This window comes from Aethalodelphis obliquidens, unplaced genomic scaffold (assembly GCF_003676395.1).
Source record: "Aethalodelphis obliquidens isolate GAN/ISIS:26980383/991018 unplaced genomic scaffold, ASM367639v1 scaffold26, whole genome shotgun sequence".
In the NCBI taxonomy this organism is placed as follows: domain Eukaryota; kingdom Metazoa; phylum Chordata; class Mammalia; order Artiodactyla; family Delphinidae; genus Aethalodelphis; species Aethalodelphis obliquidens.
Window position 1 is genome coordinate 17,080,977 of NW_020837970.1, and position 21,160 is coordinate 17,102,136.

Here is a 21,160-nt window from a genome sequence, read left to right on the forward strand (position 1 = left end):
CTTCCCTGGGCATCAGAATCAAAACCACAGATGCTCAGACGGCACCCTCTGAAGTTCAGTTGACACAGGGTGAGCCCTGGGCCTTGGGATTGTTTGAAAGCTGCCCAGGTGATTTTCTGGACAGCCAGGGTTGAGAACCACAAGCTGGTCCAGCTTCTCCCTTGGACCAGAGGGAGACAGAGGAGGAAACTGAGGCCCAGAGGGAAGAGCTGGTGACACCTTAGGACTAGGACCCAGGACCTAGGACCTAGGACTAGAACCCTGGAGCCAGGAGTCTTTGCACCCCAAACCAGTGCACCCCACAGTATTCAGGCCCAGGTTGGGACATGGGAAAAGGAGCAGGGAGAATGCACACCCTGGTTACTGGCCCCAGCAGGAAGCTCTGGCCTTCCCTCCCGTCCTCGTGCCAAGTCTTCCCTCTTGGATTCTTCTTTGTGAGTCAGACAGTGGAAAGGTGACCCTGGGTAGGCAAGCACAGTTGTTTCAGCCTCAGTTAGCAGTTTTGAGCACTTACTGTATGCAGACACTCTTGCTAAATACTTTGCTGGCATTCTCATCTAGAACAGCGGTCCCCGCCATTTTTGGCCCCAGGAACCTCTTTCACGGAAGGAGATTTTTCCAAGGACCGGTGGGGAGGGGGGATGGCTCAGGTGATAACGCGAGCGATGGGGACCCACGGGGAGCGGCAGATGACGCTTCGCCGGCTCTCCTGCCACTCACTTCCTGCTGTGCGGCCCGGTTCCTAACAGGCCGCGAGACCGGTACTGATCTGTGGCCCAGGGGTTGGGGACCCCTGGTCTAGAAGATCTGCAGGTTTCTGGCCAGAACAGTTCCACTTTCCCCAAGAGAAAAGTGCAAGCTGGTGTCCGTTGTTGGATGAATTGGGTAAAGAACCTGTGGTTTACGTATATAATGGAATATTATTCAGCCACAGAAAGGGACATCCTGCCATTTGCAAGGACATGGTTGGATCTTGAGAGCATTATGCGAAGTGAAATAACTCGGATGGAGAAAGACCAATGCTGTACGATCTCACTTACATGTGAAACCTAAAAACATCAAACTCACGGAAACAGAGAGTAGACTGATGGCTATCAGGGCCTGAAGGGTGGGGTCAATAGGAAGAACTGGTCAACAGGTACAAACTTTCAGTTATAAGATGAATAATGCACAGCATGGTGACCACAGTCGATGATACTGTACTGTGTACTTGAAAGTGGCTAAGAGAGCAGATTTTAAATGCCCTCGCCGTAACCACGACAACGACAAAATGGTAGTTATGGGAGGGGAAAGACGTGTTAACTAACCTTATGGCGGTAAGCACCTTATAATATATACGTGTATCAAATCTTCATATTGTACGCTTGAAACTTACACAATATTATATATCAGTTATATCTCAATAAAGCAAGGGGGGGAATGTAAGCTGGGTCTGCCCTACTTCAGTAGCCATGCCCTGCTTAACAAAATCCAAAAAGGCCTTGCTTGGAATTTCTGTCTGATCAGCAAAGAGCTTCCGTCCTTACTCAAGGCAGGCAGCTCCTGGTCCGACTCCAAGCCCCGCCCTGCCTGGCCTGAGCTCTGGAAAGCACGCAGCACAGAACTGAGAGTCAGGACGTCTGAACTCTAGGCCAGGCTCTGCCATCGGGTGCCTGTGGGACAAGCCGTTCTCCTTCTCTGGGCCTCAGTTTCACCGTTCATAAAATGGGCGGGGTATCCATCCAGGATATGCAAATTTGTTCTGTGCAAAGCCCACACTATCTTCACGTAAAACGGCACGTGGGACACACAGATTATCGTGGACCCGGCAAAAGCAGCAACGAGGCTCTCAGAATAGACACATGTAGCCCCCTCTCCCCACTCACTCCCTGAGAAGCTCGCCGGAACTCCCCAAAGCTTCACTCTGCGTGGCCAGTAAGGTCGCCTTTGGTTCTGTAACCTGGGATTGAGGGGGGACGGGGGTCAGGGGGAGATAGGGGTGGTGGTTAGGCATCTGAACAGCAGGGGCCGGCGTTCCTCTTTCCCAGAACCACCAGGGAAAGAAATTTCTTATCCATTTGGCATGACTCTGAGTAGCTAAGGAGGTAGCATGACAATTCAGGCCAGTGGCACTAGGGTAAGGGGAGGAGACATCAGGGGGCAGGTGGGGCCTGGCAGCACCCTCAGTTCCCATTCAAAAGATTTCCCTTTCTCTGCAGTATGTGGGCCAGGGTGCCCCGCCCATAGACCCCCATGAATACGTGGGCTGTTTCCTAATCTGTGAAATGGGCACATCAGGGCTGTTAGGAGGATTGTAGAAAGCAGGCAGAGGGCTCAGAGCAGGGCCTAGCACGTCTCCAGCAGTTACTACTCGTTGCTGTGGGTTTCCGTGTTGCTATTTTGCTCCCTTGTGGTTTGTATGCTCCTTTGATCGGGTGGCAGCAGGGGAGAGTCATCTAATTCTTAGAGCTGGTGGAAACCTCATTTTAGAGATAAAGAAGGAAAGTGAGGCTCGGAGAAAGAAAAGGCCTTGCCCAAGTTCACACGGTGAGTCAGAACCAAGCTGGGGCTCGGACCGAGGACTCCAGACTCGGGGGAGCCCTCCCCGCCGGCAGAGCACACACGGCCGGTTTCCTCCTCAGCTCAGCCCAGCTGGCCTGTGTGGACTCGTCCTCCCACAGGCTCTCTGCCCATCAGCCGGTGGTGAAACCGCTGACCCCTGGGGCGGCTTCGGGTTCCCGAGGCCCCATCGGCCGCCCCCTCGGAGCATATACTCCCTTCCCTGCAGGACCAGGGCCTGTAATTGCAGTAACTGCCCCCCGGGGAAGGGGAGCCTGGGCTTCATCCACGCGAGTCAGGTTTCCAGGGCAGAAACCTCAGGCAGAGCCACATCGAACAGCCTCAGCCTCGTCACCCCTCCCCACAAACCACTTCCTGCCCCTTTCCTGGCACCAGCAGCCTGAGGCTCGTGGCAGCTGCACGGCCTCGGTCTCTGCTGCTCCACCGGTCCCAGCCCGCTGCAAACCCAGCCAACCTCCCACCCTCAGGCGGGGGCAGGAATCTACTTGTCCAGGTGGAGGGGCCGTGGGCTGGGTCACGGAGGCAGTGGGAAGTCCCACCGGGATAAGCTAAGCCCTGGCTGTTCATGAATCCTCAGTCACTGTGTGTAATTTGATTGTCCCGGCATCCTCCATGTCTCCCACCACAGAGGGAGGAGCAGAGATGCTGGGCTGGCCGCCCCCTGCCCATCCAACCAGGGGCCCAGCTATGCCCATTTCTCCACAGGAGGTTGTAGGAAGAACAGAAAGAGCACAGGCTTTGGAGGCAGACAGATCTGAGTTTGAATTCCAGCTTCATCATTGCCTGACTGTAACTTGATCAGGGGCTTTACCTTTCTTAGCCGATGTTTTCCCACCTGTAAAATGGAGAGCATAGTATCACCTCTTCCAGATGTGTCAGGAGGAGTGACTGAGCTAATACACACAAAAGCCTACAGAGTACCCAGTACATAGTAGATGCTCAGTAAATACCGGCGTCCTTCCTCCACCACAGTGGTGCTGGTGAAATGATGACAGGCGGCACGGTGTTAGGAAGAGCCTCCAGTGGGAATCAAGAAACTGGATCCGGTCCTGGTGCTGCCTCTGACTTGCTGTGTGACCTTAGGCCAGCTGGACAAGCTTTCTGTTCCTCAGTTTTCTTGGGCATAAGTGTGGGGATGGGCCAGATGGTTGCCGAGGTCTCTCCCAGCTTTGACACACTTGGGGGCTTCATGCTGATAGGACAGTGACACAGGGGGAGGGGGAAGGTGAGTGGAATGTCGTTATCACCATCATCAGAGAGATGGTGCAGTTTACGGGTGCAAGTGACACAGGGCTGGGGGTTCAAGCTTGCTCCTATGGGCACAGGAGATGGCCCCCCAGGGACACAACACTAGGTGGGGAGATCAGCCTGCACTCAGGACAGGTGGGCTCTGAGCGCTTCCCTCCACCTGCTACTCTCCGGAGTCAGACACAGTGGGCGGGGCACTGAGGATTCCAAGAAAAACTGAGGCTTGTCTCTGCCTTTAGGGAGCTCTGCCGGGCAAGGACAGACTTCTAGGAGATTTTGCTAGGGAGGACAGACTTCTCGACGCATGACCAATAACAGTGTTAACAATGACAAAAAGACACCATGACATTTATTCACTGCTCACCCCAGGTCACGCCCTGTGTTAAGCCCTTAATGGGCATCATCTCATGTAATCCTCCTGACAGCCCCAGTGACGTCATTATTACCATTATTTCTACTCTGCAGTTGAAGGAAACAAAACGCAGAGAGATTATGTTCCCGGGCTCTGGGCTAAGCCGCGGAATGGGGATTAGCGGCAGGCTCAGGGTAGGGCCCCCCACAGAGCAGAGGTGTGAACAAGGTGCCAAGGGGACCCAGAGAAGAGGACCCCTCTTTCTGCTGAGGGTTGGGAAACGTGGCCCAGAGGTGGGGCATCTGAGTCAGGTGACATTACAAGCTCCCCTGTATCAGGCTTTTGCCCACATCATGCACTTCTCAGGCTTCAGGTGAGATTCCTATTCAGTCCACACTGCCCACCCATGTGATAGGTACTACTTTTATTCCTGTTAGACAGAGGCGCAGAGAGGTCAAGGCCTTACCTGGGGCAGTGGGGAACAGGGGCCAAAGAGAGGGAGCCGCTTAGAACAAGCATGCTCAGGAAAGAGCAGGTGTGCTTAAAGCCTTAGGTGCTGGGAACAGAGGCTAGACAGGTAGGCAAGGCCAGGTCCTAAGCCTCCACCCCCCCCCCCCCAAACACACACACCTGGGCAAGAGGGAGCCCAGGTACTCACCTCACACTAGAACTTGATGTTCGAGCTTCGGGGCCTCCGCCTCCTGCAGTTTCCAAGGGGGTGGCCGTTACTCATCCTCTCTGTGACTTAACACACATAGACTCTGAGTAAGCAGACAGATCATGGGGCCCCTAATCCCCTCACACCCAGAAAGCTGGGGAGAGGCTGGGGTGAGGGGTCTGGAATCTGTGCCCTCTGGGAAAGATGGGGAAACCTCATTCCACCCTCCTTCCCAAACCAGTAGAGCAAAATGCCAGTGTGATTCATATTTTGAAGACGCAGAGTAAACAAGGCCAGAGAAGAGATTAGGTCTTTGTTCCCTGGGATGAAAGACAGTTGGAAAAGCAGAGCTGAAAATGCTGAAACCCAGGGTTGGCAAACAGAAAATTAGTGGCAGATTAATTTCATTGCCTCACTGGGGAGTGGAATCTTGTACATTAAGTACAGGATTAAAGGGAGATTAATTTCCCGTCTCACCAGGCCTGGAGGGAATTCACAGGAGTTCTGTGCCTTTGGGGAGCCGGGAGATCAGTTCCAGTGGAGGGGCAGCCAGTTTTCTCCAGGGGGGTTGCGGGGTAGGGCAGGACAGGCTGTAGGGTCCCAGGCCCCTGACAACTGAGAGGGAAGCACTAAGCTTTCAGAAAACTGGAGCCACTACAGTCATGACCCCTCTAGGTACCATTCCAATCCTGCAAAGTTCTGTTCAGATCCATTCCATCCTATTCACAAGCCCTCTGTGTATCCATTCTGTCCTTCCTTCCCTATAATAGTTAATCTTTATAAAGTGATTACTAAGTGCGAGCACTTTCCTTAGAATCAGTTGGTTTATCCTTGCAATAAACCCAAGGGGAATTGCTATTACTATCCCCATTTTACAGATAAGAAAACTGAGGCAGAGAGAAGCAAAGTGGTAGCGCTGGTAAGTAAGCAGAGCCAGGATTTGACTCCAGCCCGTCTGGAAACCAAGTCTGTGCTCTTCACTTCTGCCTCTCCAAACACAGGGTTTGCTTTGACGGAGCATGCCTGAACCACGTGGTGCTGTCTGGGCTATTCCTGGTCCCTGCCGCAGTGGCCAGTCTCAGAGTGAGCCCCGCCCTGCCCACATCCCTCACTCACACATGCACCATCAGATTCTGGCCAAATTGGAATCATCTTGGGCAAGGAAGGTTGTCGCTGGGCCTGATGCGGTGGCCCTGGGTTGCAGCTGCTACAGGTGGAGAGCAAGCCAGACCCAGCAGAGGGACCCACCCACCCACAGAGTCAAACCTGGCCAGGGGTGGGTGCTGCTGCTGCCCTCACTGCGGGGTGGGTGGGGTGGGACAGCCCAGGGCCAGCCAAACCGCAAATGGCTGCTCCAGCTGCTTCCTAGACCTGCGGTTAGGACATGGACCCAGAGAAGGCTGGTCTAAAGGAAGGAAGGACTATGGCCTGCCAACTCACTGCAGCCCAAACCGCAGTGTGGCGAAGACAGGAAAGGTTTGATAAGACGCCCAGCTGGGAGCAGGGATGTATGAGTAGGTTCTGGAAGGACCTGTCTCTCAGCAATGGCAAATAGCCTTCAACTTACAGGTCAAGGACAGTCAGTTGGTAGTGGCTGCCTAGAATTTACCCATGATGCCAAAGTCATACCCTGGCTCAGCACGGAAGAGATCTGTGATTGATTAGCAATGTCTGCTATGGGTGCAGCATGACTGCAGCATATTAACCATCCTTGTTAGCGCCATCATATGGCACTCAGAACGCTTCCCAAACAGCTTCCTCTCCCACTCCTCTCCCATCCTTTTCACCTTTAGCCCCTCCCAAGTGATTAGGGTTGTCTGACCACATCCTTGAAAACAATACATTATTACACGCTCAGGCAGCCTTTGTATATCGTGTTCCCACTGCCTCCATCCTCACCTGCCTGATGAGCTCATTTTCATCCTTCAAATCTCTGTCCTGGCATTACTGCCCTAATCTCTACATTCATGGAGCTCATCACTTTCTCTTCTGTACATCACAATCAACAGCACTAACATTGCTGAATGATTCCCAGGTCCAGCACGGGGCCAAATTCATTCCAGGCATCATCCTCACAACTCTTTAGACACTCTGCATTATGTCCTAAAACGAGCCCGTTTTATAGATGAGGACCCGACACTGAATGACGTTAGGAACTTTCCCCAGGTCCCCCAGCTGGGCCGTGATGGAACCAAGATCTGAACCCAGCTTATCCAAATCCGGAGCCCAGATTTTCATCATCGTGCTGTGACCTGGCTATTGCCTTCTCTCACTAGATCACACCAAGGTGTAATCTTTTATTCACACATCTGTCTCCCTTTCTAAACAGTTCCTTCTTAGATGGCAGAGGCCATTTCTCTCTCCCATATCCTCGGCTGCTAGCTCAGGGCCCAGCACACAGGAGGCACTCTATACATGTTGGTTGAACTGGATCTGACAAAGTGGTGGAGGGCTTACTTACCCTGTCCCCTGCCTTGTGTCTGCCTCGATCCGCCTCCCCGGACTCGCCTCAGCCCTGCCTGTCTGATCCAGGCAGTGGGTGTTTAGTAGAGCCTAAGGGGGGCAGAGCCTCTGTGGTCTCTGCCAGGCTGGGCAGAAGCCCGAGTCTTTTTGATGTGGGTGATTTATCTCTTCAGAGAGATTACAAGCTCACAGTGGAAAAGGACAACGTATACGTCTTCCCTTTTCTTTTCTTTTCTTTTCTTCCTATTTTTTGCTTCTTATTTATTGAGTGCTTCCATCGTATCAAGCTGGGGCTGGGTCCGAGGGAACATGTCCCCCTCTGGATGCAGTGTTATCAAAGTGGGCTCTGTGGACAATCTGGTTTAAAACACAGATTCCCTGACTCCCCCCAGCCCTTCACATTCTGATTCTGTAGGACCAGGGTAAAGCTCTGCACTGCCTAGCTTTGACAAGACATTTCTTTCTTTCTTTTTCTAAACATAAATGTATTTGTTTATTTATTTATTTTTGGCTGCATTGGGTCTTCATTGCTGCGTGTGGGCTTTCTCTAGTTGCGGCGAGTGGAGGCTACTCTTCGTTGCCGTGCGCGGGCTTCTCATTGTGGTGGCTTCTCTTGTTGCGGAGCATGGGCTCTAGGCGCGTGGGCTCCAGTAGTTGTGCACGGGCTTAGTTGCTCCGCAGCATGTGGGATATTTCCGGACCAGGGCTCAAACCCGTGTCCCCTGCATTGGCAGGCGGATTCTTAACCACTGCACCACCAGGGAAGTTCCCTACAAGACATTTCTGATGCAGGGCCATCAGCAGCCACCGTGCGGTAGAAATCCCCAAGTTGTCATCCTAGCCATCAATGGTGCTGGCAGCTCAGTGATGAACTGAAGGTCTGGCTGTGCAGGGAAGGGGGTTCATTGGGTATCCTGGTCTTCCCACTGCTTACAAGAGGACTGAGGGTCCTAATTCCAGCTATTCCTCTTTCAGACAATTTAAACATCTCTTCCCTGGGGAATGCTCTCTGGTTCCTCAGGCTGGGTTCAATGCACCCTCCCTTCTCCAATCATAGACGTGTCTCACTGTGATCGCCTGTGTCTCAATTTGTCTCACACCCACACTAGACTATGAGCTCTTTGAGGGGAAAAGATTCTTCTTAACTGATTTTGTCTACCCAGAGTTTGTTGAATCATCACTGGTTTTTCCAGTCTTATGACTGAGAGATGATGCTGACTGGTGATTTAATTAGCAAGCATGCCTACCACCAACCGTGTTCAGAGCTCCCAGGAATGGTGGCAGTGACGCAGGCCTTGCAACCAGCTACTTCTGGGCTCCCCTCTAGGGTCTCGCTATCAGCGGTGTGACTTGGGATGAATAATATGTCTCTCTGAGCCTCCCGTAAGATGGAGGTAACTACATCTGTACCTCACAAGGCTGTGGGGAGGAAGAGATGATAAAGCAACTCTAGGGGCCTGGGAATCCTCCTACCCTGCCATGGCTAAGTCCCACCTCTTGTCCTGGGACCCTCCCAACCGGCCACGCGCCTGCCTGAATGTCCTCTTCCAGCAGGCTGTTCCTTGACGAGGCCAACCTGCCCCTGCCAGGCCCTAGTTAAGGCAGAGATTTTCTCTCCATGCTCTTAGATGAATCATCATTTCCTTAAGGCTGAAACATGTCTTTTCTAAGTTGTGGGCAGCACAGGACATGATTCCCCAAAAGGTCCCAAGCTTGATAAGCAGGCATTGGGCTTAGTGACAGCTCTGCAACCTGGTCCCATGCCCTCCCGACGGGCCGCAGGAGAAGGGTGTTCTCTTCTTAGTATTTCCAGGTTCCCCTGGAAGAAGCACAGAGCCCTTATGCTAGGGAGCTTCCCAGGGCAACTGACACCCTGGGGTGTGGAGGCACGTTCCACTGCTGATTCACGTGATTTGAGGAGTGGTGTGGGCTCCTCCCAGGCATGGACACAGCAAAGGGAGACCCTGTACCCCACCAGCAAGGGCAGACGTTCCCCTTCCTTCCACAGAGCTGTGGCGGGCATAGCAGACAGTACAGCGAAGTGAGATGCACAGAATTCAGAGGAGCATCGCTCTGGACAGAACTTATGGACAGGAACTAACATGTTGTGAGGACCTCCCGTGTGCCAGGCATGGGGCTGAGGCCGTTCATACACACCATTGTCTCCTTGACCCTTGGGCTGATCCTAAAAGGTAGCCTCGTTTTACAAATAAGGACACTGCGGTGTAGAGAATATAAGTGGCTTGAACCTGGTGCGTGAAAACTTAGCAAACATCCAAGATCCAAACCCCTCCAACTTTGACTCCAGATCGTTCTTCCCCCAGAGCACAGGGAAGGGTCTCAGTTCTCATGGGCTGGAATGTGGTCTTCCAGCTTCTTCCCAGACAAGCTCCATCCCACCCTCCCCCGAGTGGGTCTCACCCAGATCCAAGTGAGGAAAGTGTGAGTCCCCAAGCTAGCAGGCCAGGAGCCAGCATGTTCCAAACCCAACCCTGTCACCCAGAGGCTGTTAGCAACTGCCACTCCTGCAGGAAGCCACATAACAAGGTACTCACAGCCCAGGCCTTAGTGGCACAGGGACTCAGGTTTGAGTCCCAGCTCCTCCAGCCTCCAGCTGTGTGACTTTAGGTAAGTTACTTTCCCTCTCTGAGCATCCGTTTCCCCACTTGTGAAACTGGGAAAAGAATCTTTAGTTCAGAGGGTTGTACACATTAAATCAAATAAAGACTATACAAAGTATCTGGCACATAGGTAGGGCTCAATCAATGCTGTTTATTCTCATGAGTTCCTCGGAAGGTAACACGTCCTCAACAGGATGAAGCATCTGCCCCTTCAGCTGCTTCTGTTTTCCTCTAGCACCTTATCTCCCACCAGGAAAAGAGATAACTGAATATCTGCAGGCAGGAGAGAGAAAATAACTAAGGAGGACCTGGCTGCCTCTGCACAGTAGTTTAAATTTTTATGAAATGAGGAAATTCTCTCACCCAGTTCCAAGTTCCTGGGCTTAATGAGCCCAGTCAGAAGGAAAACATTCACTGCTACCCTCGGGTGGGCACGTGGGCAGGAAAAGCAGGTAATCCCTGGTGCCCGCCAGTCTCAGGCTCGCCTAAGGAGAAGAGAGCATTTCCTCTGTGATGTCAGGGGTCAGAGGTGAAAATATATTGAATTTTCTTACAACGGGGCTCACACTTAAATGTACTTCTAGGCTCTAGGAACAGTCGGGATTTGAAAAGCCAATGTATAAGAGCAATTCTACCAGGAGATCAGGAGGTATCAGCGATTCGAGGGCGAGGACCCAAGAGCATGTGTATAAATGCTTGAAAAATCCCTGGAAGTTAGAGGCACCAGTAGCCTGCTTCAAATATCCTTGTGACCATTTGTCAGGCCAAGTCTTGACCATGTGCATCAGAGTGTCTTGAATCTCACAGATCCTGCCTCTGCAGACATGGCTTCTAAGATCAAACAAACGGCCTTTTGCAAAAACTTGCGAAAAACAGTTCCTTGTCTGGGGGCAGCAGGCGAATGGAGGCACTCAATGCCTGCAAGTGAGAGGCTGGCCAGCTCCTGCATTTCAGGGCCTCTTTGCCAAGATCCCACTCCTGCCCTGGCCGGCCGATAAAGTCATCACAATGACCAGGTGTGTCTAGGGGGTGGGGTGCGGGCAGGTCGAGGAGAAGGAGCCCTATCCCCTGCTGCTACTTCAAGAGCTCGAGGCTCCCACAGACAAACAGCCCAGAGTTACCCCAACCCCTCCTAATGGAATCAGACTGGCTTCAGATTCGAGCTCTGCCGCTGGCTGCGTGGCCTCAAGGAGGTCACTCAACCTCTCTAATCTTCTCAGGGAAATGAGGAATATACAACTACCTCACTAGTCATCGACTGGATTAAATAATAATGAATGTGCCTGAGATATTGTTTGAGATCATGATCTGAAGTCTGTTATTATTTATAATAGATTCTCACCAAGGAGAAGGGGTTGGGCTGCCCATCCACTTCCTCCCCAAGGACCCACAGCTGCTGTCAGTGTACCCTCTAGGGGCTCTTCCCTCGTCACGACAGTCCTGTCCCCAATATCCACCTCACCTGGATGCCACCTGCACCCTCTGTCATCCCTTGGCCTCACCTCACCTTCAGAAAGCAAGTGAAACGTGCCAGCACCAGCTGGGTGTGCGGAAGGGAAAACTAGGACCTCCGTGGAAAAGACCAAAGGGGGCTTTGGGAAGAATTACAGCTAAACTGGAAGAGACTCAGGACCTGGGGAAGAGGAGACCTTGGAAGTCAGGGCACAGCTGACTGGGGAGCAGCTGGGAAGTTCCAGCCCCAGCTCTGCCTAGACCCTGGGTAGAGTAAGGAGGAAGCAGTCAGTTAAGCTGATGAATGAATGAAGGGAAGAAAGAGCCTCAGAGGTGGGGAGGGCAGGTCAAAAGGAGAAAGAAGAAAAACTGGCAAGCAGGAAGGGGGAGTGTCTAGAACAGGAAAGGAGATGAAAGGAGGGGGTACAGCCTCCCAGGGCGCCCACATGCCGGCCTGCATATCAACCTCATGGAGGGCTGGCTAACCTGGAGGCCAGGAGGGGTTACTTTCCCTGGCCCGTCGTTCCAGCATCTTCTGCTCTGAATATTTGATGGCCTCACGGGAAGGGTAGCGCTTCCCAGGTCAGAAGCAGCGAGAGGTGGACGTGGAGCCAGTAATGATTCCCCCTGGGTCCTCTCGTGCAATAGCCGTGCCTGCATCTGCAGACCAGCTGGGCTCTCCCTCCCCGGCACGGCCCTCTCCATCCAAGCACTGCTGTGAATTCCAATTGAAGCCCACAACGTAAGAGCCGTGGGTCTCACATGGCTAGTGGCTGGACCTGGGGCGCCCTGCTACATGGCCTGGCCTCCATCCCACCTGGGCTCCTGCCAGACCCTCAGCCTCCTACTGAGTTCGCCCAGCATTTTTCTCTGGGCAGAACAAGCTTCTGGAGAGGTCACAATGCTCACTCGTGCCAGGCGCTGGCATTAGACACCTCCATCATCTGGGAGACAGGCAGACAGACCCATTTTACAGGTGAGGAAAATGAGGTTCATAGATAGCAGCTTGCCCAAATCCGCACAGCGACTTGGGGCAGAAGCAGCACTTGAGCCCGTGATTCCCAAACCAGTGCTCTTTCCCACAATACCAACCGCTTCATATCAGTCTGTCATTTGTTTGCACCACAAGGTGAAAAAGGAACAAAAAGGCAGAATAAGGAACAGGCTAGCAGTCTGGAAACATGGATCCTCCCAATGTCAAGTCCAAGGAGAGAATGGGCTATTTACTTGTCCGTACTACTTCCTATCCTTCAGGATGGGCCACCTACATCCTCAGTTTACAGATGAGGAAACTGAGGCTCGAGGAGGTTAAAGAATTTGCCCCAAGCTTCGTCACAGCAGCCCTGTCCACAAGACACGCTCATTAGACTCCCTACCTGTCTCCTAGGCTTCACTGGGGACCCCACTGCTGTGCTCTTTGCTGAGAGGACACCAGAGGGAAGGATCTTGAGGTCCCTGACCTGGAAAAGCCGGCAGCATTAAGGAGGGGATAGAATAATATCACTCCCCGCAGGGAAGTTCCCTGATTCTCCCAGCCTGGGTCACAGCTCAGTTATATACTCTCTTTGTCCCCTGTGCTTTCCCTTCAATGGCCTGAATCACAGGCCCCATGAGATGTTGGTGGGATTCTCCATTTGAAGTCTCTGTCCCTCTTCTAGAGCGTGCAGGGCCCAGGTCCACCTGGCCCAGAACAGAGCCTGGCACACGGAGCTGCCCATAAACACTTAATCATGGAATGAGTGCATGGATGGATGGATGGATGGACAGACAAGCGACTGTTGAAGCAGGCAGTGAAATGGGAGGTCAGAGAATAGAGAGAGGGGAGTAGAAACTCAGAAGCCCAGGGGAAAGTGTAAAAGAGAAAGGTTCCTTGTGTGTGTGGGTAGGGGAAAGGAGCAAAGCAGCGGCCAGTACCTAGAGCAGAGTTTACTGGAAAGAGACAAGCCCGCGGCCACACGGAAAGAACAGTCAGGAGATCAGGGTCAGTTTCCACTGTGTTTCCAACTTGCTGGCAACCTTGCTGGGGTCCTGATCCCTCTAGGCCTCAGGTGTTTCTGCTGTAAACCCAGAGGGTGGGGTTGACCTCACTGAGGTCCCTTCTATTCCCAAAACCCCATGACTAGGCCCAGCAAACGGTTCTCAGAGCTTTCTCCCTCAGGCCAAAAGCCCCAGCCCCCAGGGGCCCTGAAACCCTGCTGGGACTGACCCTGAAGTGGCCACGTGTCTGCAGAAACCTATGATTTCCCCTAAATTACCCCAAGCCCACTTGAGGTCTCCAGGCCCAGCTGTGTCTTACTCACAGCCACAAAGCCTGACTCTTGACTCTGAGACTTTGGGCAAGTCACTGTGCGCCTCGGGGTCCCCATCTGTGACATGGGACAGGAGCTCTGTACCATCACCCACCCCCACCCCCAAGTACCTTGAGCTCGAGGAGAATGAGGTTTGTGCAAGAACTTCAGCTCAGTGAAGCTCTGGCTGCAAAGGTCTGACATTAGCATGGAGAAAGTTGTCTGAGCTGTCCTCCCCTCCCCAGGCCTCTCGTGCTCCCCTAAATGTCCTGTGCCCTGGGAGCCCCATCCCCTTCAATGATCCCAGTGTCAGTGACGGCGGCTCCAGTGTTACTTCTTTCCCTGGGTGTGTTAACGGAGGGAAATCCTCTGACAGCCAAATCCGGGCTCTCTAACGGGGCAGTTTCCTGCCAGGAGTGAAGGGAGCTGGCAGCACCAGAAGACATTCAGAAACCGTCATTCAAGCTGCCCACTGGGCCTGCTCCTGAGAAAGGCCCTGGGTCCAAATGTCCCCCCGGCAGGAGCATCTCCCCGAACACCAGCATCTGAACCTGAGCGGGGCTGTGCTGGGTGGTAGGAGAGGTAGAGCTAAGGTGCCCCAGTGCTTCTTGGGACGTCTCTCATCCACCCCTCACCGCACAGACAGGGTCTACCCGAGCGGTGGATGAGAGTCAGTCCCAAGCCCCTGACTCTTAACTGCACGTGCTGTCTTCCCAGCTGTTCCCCAGGTCACAGTGACGTGACTGTGGCAGAGGTGAGCAGCCCCGCTGAGTTCATCCACCTGCAGCAGGGGTGCTAAGAACCGGACCAGGCCCGCAGCCCGCCCTGGGGGGTTCGGGATGCCACGCCTCCATCAGGAGGGCTAAGATTTGGGAGCCCAGTTCAAGCTGTCTTCTATCTGGCTGCAGAACACCCCCATCCCTAATGACCCCTTCACTTTCCAGCTCTCAGATTCTCCCCCCCAAACCCAGAAACCACGCCCTAGTTTGGCCTTGGACGCCAAAAGAGCAACCCCTGCTGGTGGCCAGATGTTTGCATCGTCAGGCGTTCAGACACCTTAGGGCCATCTGGGCAGCAAGATGGGCAGTGGGCACAGACAGAGGAAACTGGATGACCATCTATCCCTCACGCAGGTGGCAAAGTCCCAGAGGGAGAGCCCTGGTTCCCAGTCTTCAGGGGCCCTCCGGAAGTGCCCTAGCCCTGCCCTCCCCAGAACACTTTCTTCTGCTCAAATGAGGCCTCCGATGCCAAGGGCAGTACTTTTCCCGTCCTTACGCTCGTGCAGACCGACGTGAAGCTGAGTGATTCTGAAAGGCAGAGACCACTCAGGGCTACATGAGTAATCTAGGCCTTCCCTCTACTTCAGTCAAAATCCCCTTCCCTTGGGGACGGTAAGGGGGAGAACAACGTGATTGTCATGCACACTCAGGTGTGCTGACTATCGAGGGGGTGAGGAGAGGTGGGGAGGATTACTTTTTAGGTATCTTGCCGACCCCAAATAGAGGGAGGAATCTGAGGCAGTTCACCAACCCATGAAACCAGACCGGAAGGCAGTTAAAGGGAAGGGACAGGGGATTGGCAGGAGCTCCCCGACATCCCTGCCAGGGTAAGGACCTCCACAGTCCATTAGGCGTTTGGAAGTTTAATCCTAGAATTACAGCCCCTCAGAGTGGGAACCCCTCAAAGGGAAGCCCCCCCTTACAGGCCAGGGGGACCCTTGGGGATGTGAAGGCACGTACACCGACACGCATTCACCACTTCGGATGCAAACTGCTGAGGGAAGTCTGGGGAGCAGAGCTAGGCTGATGGAGAGCCCCGTGTCATACAACTCTCTCCTGCTGGAAATGCCCAAAGGGGCCTTGGAGAAACTCCAGAGAGTGCAGAGGGGTTGGCCTGCTGGACTCAGCCTTGGTGGGCGAGCCGTTCCGTCTCAACCAACAGAAAAATGCCACGAGAAGGAAGTGGCAGCCGCTGGAGCCCGCAAAGAGGTGTGTGTACAGCAGCCCATAGCGGAGTCTGAAGATATGTGTTGTAATAAAGGATGAATCATGAGACGATGATAAGCAAATTACAGGGGCAGAGCCACAAAGCAAAGAGCCCTCTCTGCGCACCCCGTAAGGGTCCTACAACTCTGACTGAGGCCACGCAGAGCGGCTAGTCGGGGGTGAAAGACTGACATTCTGCCACACCCAAATGTTCGCCGCCACCAATCCCCCTCGGCCTATTGATGAGCGGCGCTGTGGGCCAGGCGCCCGTGCTGGGCATCGCAGGGCACCCAGCTATGACTCAGGTGGGGTCTGTCCCGCAGAAGGGGGTGTTGGAGCCGCATGCGCAAGCCTAAGTCAGCTCAGAACTCAAACGCGTGCCCTGGGATGCCAAGGACAGCGCTCTGCAGGTTGGTTATCCTCTACCGTTGGTGCAGACAGCACGGAGCTGCTGCGTATCAGACCTCCAGGCAGGGCCCGCCCACGGCGCGAGGCACTCACGTTGTAAAAACCTGCCCGGCCAGGCTCTGAGAGGTGGATTTGAACAGAGGGGTGGGAGGATTGGTTGTTACTGAGCATGTAGCATGAGTAGGCACAGTAAATAAGGTATCTCGTTTACTCACAGTGGCCTGAGGAGGAAGGTATTAGCATCTCCAATTTACTATTGAAGAACTAAGATTCAGAAAGGTTAAATGACTCACCAAAGCCACACAGCTAGAAACTGGTGTGACCTCAAAGCCCTTGGACAAGGGAGGGGGGGTGGAGGGAGCTGAGGTTAGAGTAGGTGGTGTCTGGGAGCCGGACTTCTAGCTGCCCCGCCCCCAGCCTCGTGCCGGCCCCTCCCACTCACAGCTTGCGCGCTCTCTCACCGCTCCCACCCAGCACACGCATTTAGGGCACAGGGCGCAGCCAGGCCCCACCAGGCGTGGGGCACGTTTGAATTCTCCCCCCACCAAGAGGCAAAGGAGGGAGAATCTGGCCCTTGGAGGTGCCTCCCCAACTCCTCCCTCACCTCCCCCAGTCTGCTGCAGCCTCCGCCTCCCCAAGGTCATAGACATCAAAGATTCATCAAAGCTGAGGCTCAGCAAAGTGTGTGCTTCACATCTCTAAATGTGCTTCTTCCCAGTGAAAAATTCAGTGGAAGACGCAGGGAGTTAAAGCGGGGCGGGGAACAGGTTCAGGAAGGAAGCAGGGAGGGAAGGAAAAGAAAAGAGAGCTACCTCTGAATTGTGGTTCTGCTGAGTCCACCCACGTTTACTGAGCATCTGCCTCAAGAAGGACCCTGAGCCAGGCACAAAGTCAGGGCTGTGGAATACAGTCGCACAGGCTGTGCACTGCACAGCTCCGGGGGATTCATTCCCAGAGCCAACAGAGGTGGTTCTGCAGAGGAAGCCGGCTGGCTCCTGTCCAGATGGTTTGGGAGTCGGGAGGCCTGGCTTCTGCTCTGCCACTCATTAGTCATCTAACATTCTCATGTCCAAACGGGGGGGTTACAGTACTCACCCTTCTCACCTCCCAGTGTCCCAAGGAAGACATGCACTTTGTAAACTGTTGTGATAAAGAGAGAGAAAGTAGATAACTCCTCCTACAGAAAAGCCCAAACAATGGATTCGGGAATAAAGAGGAAGATGGGACCGCTTCCAGTTGGGGAGACTGGAAGGGTTGATATTTGATCCAGGTTGTAAAGAATGAGGAGGAGTTCTATAGGCAAAGCCAGTGCGATAAACCAGCAGCCCCGGCAGGGCCAGGCAGAGGGACAGTGTGGGCCAAGGCCTGGAGGTGGGAACGAACAGCTTGGGCAGAGGAAGGGAAGGTCTGGTTTGGCCTAGGAGGAGGTGGCACAGGGAGTAGGGAGGGGGTGACATGGATTTAGTCTCCAATAAGTTGGCCAAAGACCCCAGGGTCACTGCAGGGAAGGCCTTGGGTGGCCCACAAGTGTGGTGAGGCGTCAGGAGCTTGTTCACCTCTGCCCCTCACCGATTTTATCACCTTAGATGAGTCACAGCCTCCCTCAAGCCTCAGTTTCCTCATCTGTAAAATGAGGATTTCAGACACAGTGATCTACAAGTTCCTCTTGTGGCTGATTTGGTCTGTACTTCCAGTTCTAAGAAGCTGTTTCTGTTGACCATGAGATGTCACAGGAAACTTAGATTGACAAGACATGCGCCTGGCTTTCCCATTTCCCAGAGGGCACCCCCATCCTTACCCCACACCCCCATTTCAAAATAGTCTCCTGTTACTGTGCTCCATGGACGTGAGCCTTTCTGGAGTGATGCTACGCCTTCCTCCTCGCTGGAGACCAGGCTCAGCACGATTTCTGCTCCCCCCTGCAGACAAGCCAGGGGTCCCCACAGCTGGAACGGCCCCTGAGCCAGCAAACAGCCTTCACAGCGCTGACGTCATTGGCTCAGACCCAGGAACCCCCAGGGAGAGCAGCTGCACCCCACACACCACACACCCTGCACACCAGCATCCCCAGGCAGATCGGACCTGAAGTCTCCACTTCCTGGTCAGGCCTGATGGCCCTCTGTGAAAACCAGAGCAACCCCTATGAAATGGCAGTTCTGTAACAGCTGACACCTGGGCAGGGCTAGTGGGCTTCCTGCTGCTGGGGCAAAATCCTCCCCTCCCCCATGGGAACTATGATGCTTTCTCAGCTCGACCCTGGGGGCAACACAGAGAAGTAGTGGCTTGTGGCTTGGGCCTTGGGGTCAGTGGTGTGAGTTGAGATTCTCAGTTCCACTCCTGGCTAGCTGGATGAGCTCGACCTTGAGCGACTTCCCTATCCTTTCTAAGTCTCCGTTTGCTCCCTCCCATAAAATAGGAATAATATTGATAACATCTCTCTTCTAGGGTGATTGTGAAGATGAAATGTAATCTTTTTTTTTTTTTTTTTTTTTTTTTTGCGGTACGCGGGCCTCTCACTGCTGTGGCCTCTCCCGTTGCGGAGCACAGGCTCCGGATGCGCAGGCTCAGCGGCCATGGCTCACGGGCCCAGCTGCTCCGCGGCATGTGGGATCTTCCCGGACCGGGACACGAACCCGTATCCCCTGCATCGGCAGGCAGACTCCTAACCACTGCGCCACCAGGGAAGCCCGTAATCATCTTTTTAAGGTACCCTACCCAGGCGCCTTAAGGCCCTGAACATAATAAGGGTTGAATGGTAGAAGATGGAATTTGCTGGTGGGGTGTTCTTGGACCAAGTGGAGGGTTTGCAACATACCAAGTGGATCTCCAAGGTGAATCCTTCAAGGTGTGACTGGCGGGGGCCCCAAGTTACAGTGCTCTGTGCGTGGCTCCACAGCGCCCTCTTCCTACCAAGCAAGGCCACTACCACGGCCAGTGCAGCCCACAGACTTGAGCGCCCCCCAGTGGCCGCTCCTCTGCTCTCCTGGCACTGCGGCTTGGTTCCTGCAGCACTCTGAAGACTTCGGACAGCAGCAGGTGCCCTTTGTCCGGCCACAGAAAGATACAGCCGCCCAATTGCAATACCTGACAGCCTTCTCAAGATTATAGTCCCCCCCAAATTAAAAGAGATAGGTTTTCTACCTTGAGCATATGAGTTATGTTAGAAAATATGAAGAAACCAGATAAATGATTAAAAAAAAACCCACAATGGAGATGGAGGGTGGGGGAGGTTAGGGTGGAGAAAGAAAAAAAATAAAGTCTATTTTCCACAAGCTACATTGCAGGGATGAAGTGAAGTGGAGAACAGGGAAATTTCAGTTCCTAGATCCACTCCTGCAGACTTCGTCTAAAGAAAGAAGAAGAAAGTCCTGCTGGGACAGGGAACTTCAAGCCACGGGGGAATGCAGCCTGGCTGGCATGTTTGTGAGCAGAGGGGGCCCCAGGGAGGAATGCAGCTTATCCAGCCCCTCCTCTCAGGGATGGGCACCCACACCATCCCCCGCCCCTGGGATCTTAGCTGCCCTTTGTCAGTTGGCTGCAGCTGGCTCAGGGCCCTCCCTTTAGCGAGGTCAGCAAGTGCCTTTAAAGTCAGGATTTTAGAGCAACCCCCAAATGCTTGGGTGAGAATGACTGAGCGTTCCCTAAAATGAGGACGGGCAGATGCACACTCGACCTAAGCGTTCCGACAAGTAACCCAAATGCTTCCATCCTCCAGATTTCTAGGGTCACCTTTCCTTTAATAACCCCATAGCAGCAGTCCAAGCACCCATCTCCTGTGGCAGCGGGGGGCGCTGGGGGGTGGGAGACAGTATCTCCTGGGATTCTTCTCCATGGATTTCTAAGCCTCCCCGCGGAATACGAACATGTTCCTAGGACAGTCTGGCTGTTTCTTATTACTTGACCTCCCTGCCCCAGACACAGCTCCACTCCAGGGGGGTCACTGCCTACCATCTCATAATTTGATTCTCCAGGCCACGGCACCCGCCATTCCCCTTGCTGTGTCATCTCAGTCCTGGACGCAATCCAGCATCTCCACCCTTGAACTCACCTAAGACTGAGCTGATATTTCAACACAATTTGACTGAAGGCTTAGGAGTGAGATCTGTACAACACGGAGACTAATTACAGCTGCTACCAGAAGTTGTTCATCTTAAGGCTCCTAATGAAAACCTGACCTACAGTCTGCCCGGCTCCTAGCAGGATTCCATGCAGAGGCGAACAGCCCTGTCTCCAGAAGCCCCGGGAATCTCTAGGAGTCTGTAGACCTTGCAGTCCACTCATGTTGGCCACAGAGAGAGGAGAAAATCCTTCCCTCCCCAGTGCGAGGCCTGTGTCCTTTGCTGCCCTAGGACATTCCTTTCCTCCTAGAGAGATCCCAGGCCCTGCAGGTGTGGTCCGAACACCGGGGTCCAGACGTGACAATCAAAATGACTCCCGGTTTTCGGTGTCACCCTGTTTGGTGCAACGGCAGCTCAAGTCCAGTTCCACACACAGTCACCCCTACCCCTCCCCAATCTGCGGGCAAGAGGGTATGCGGCTCCCACGTCCATCTCGGCCTGATTCTTGGCTCCAGATATCTCGGGAGAAAATGTAAGAAGAGAGGACACGAACCCACTGTGAGAATATTGTAAATCCAGGTGTTGGATGGGGGAGTGGGGTGCAGGTAGGACCCTAACTCCACGGGACCAGACTCTCCTAACATACCAGGTACATTCTTAACAAAACACTGAACATCTCAGCCTGCAGACTCTGCCTCTGTTGCACTTCCCTCATGTTTCAGAGATTCCCCAAGGAAAATGGACAGGTACTTGCTGCCCCAAGGAAAAGGCTGCAACAAAGAGGTCACTCCCGGAACTGCCCAAGAGATGAATTCCAATCTCCACCTTAGACTGCTTCAAATGTTTACAGGTCCCCAGAGGAGTTTTCCAGCTCCAATTTTATTTTAAAATCCAGGCTCTACCAGGTACCCCATTAAATACATGGAGAATTGAGGAACCCCTCATCAAATGTAAGGAGAGAAGAGGCATTCCATCAAAATTCTCTTGTTCTTCATCATCTGGCTCCTTTTCAGTCAGGATTCTCCTCTGGAACCCTTTCTCTCAATAACCTATCATCTTTCTATCTAT

General features: G+C 53.5%; 1 long non-coding RNA gene across 1 annotated transcript; it reads right to left on the minus strand.

Annotated features, from left to right (window-relative positions):
- Window positions 1-3,039: 3,039 nt before the first annotated feature.
- On the minus strand, window positions 3,040-6,315 carry LOC113629329 (uncharacterized). The gene is made up of 3 exons (XR_003436499.1): window positions 5,934-6,315; window positions 4,818-4,903; window positions 3,040-3,751 (listed from the first exon to the last, which is right to left on the minus strand). It is a non-coding gene; the product is annotated as an uncharacterized LOC113629329 (long non-coding RNA).
- Window positions 6,316-21,160: the final 14,845 nt, after the last annotated feature.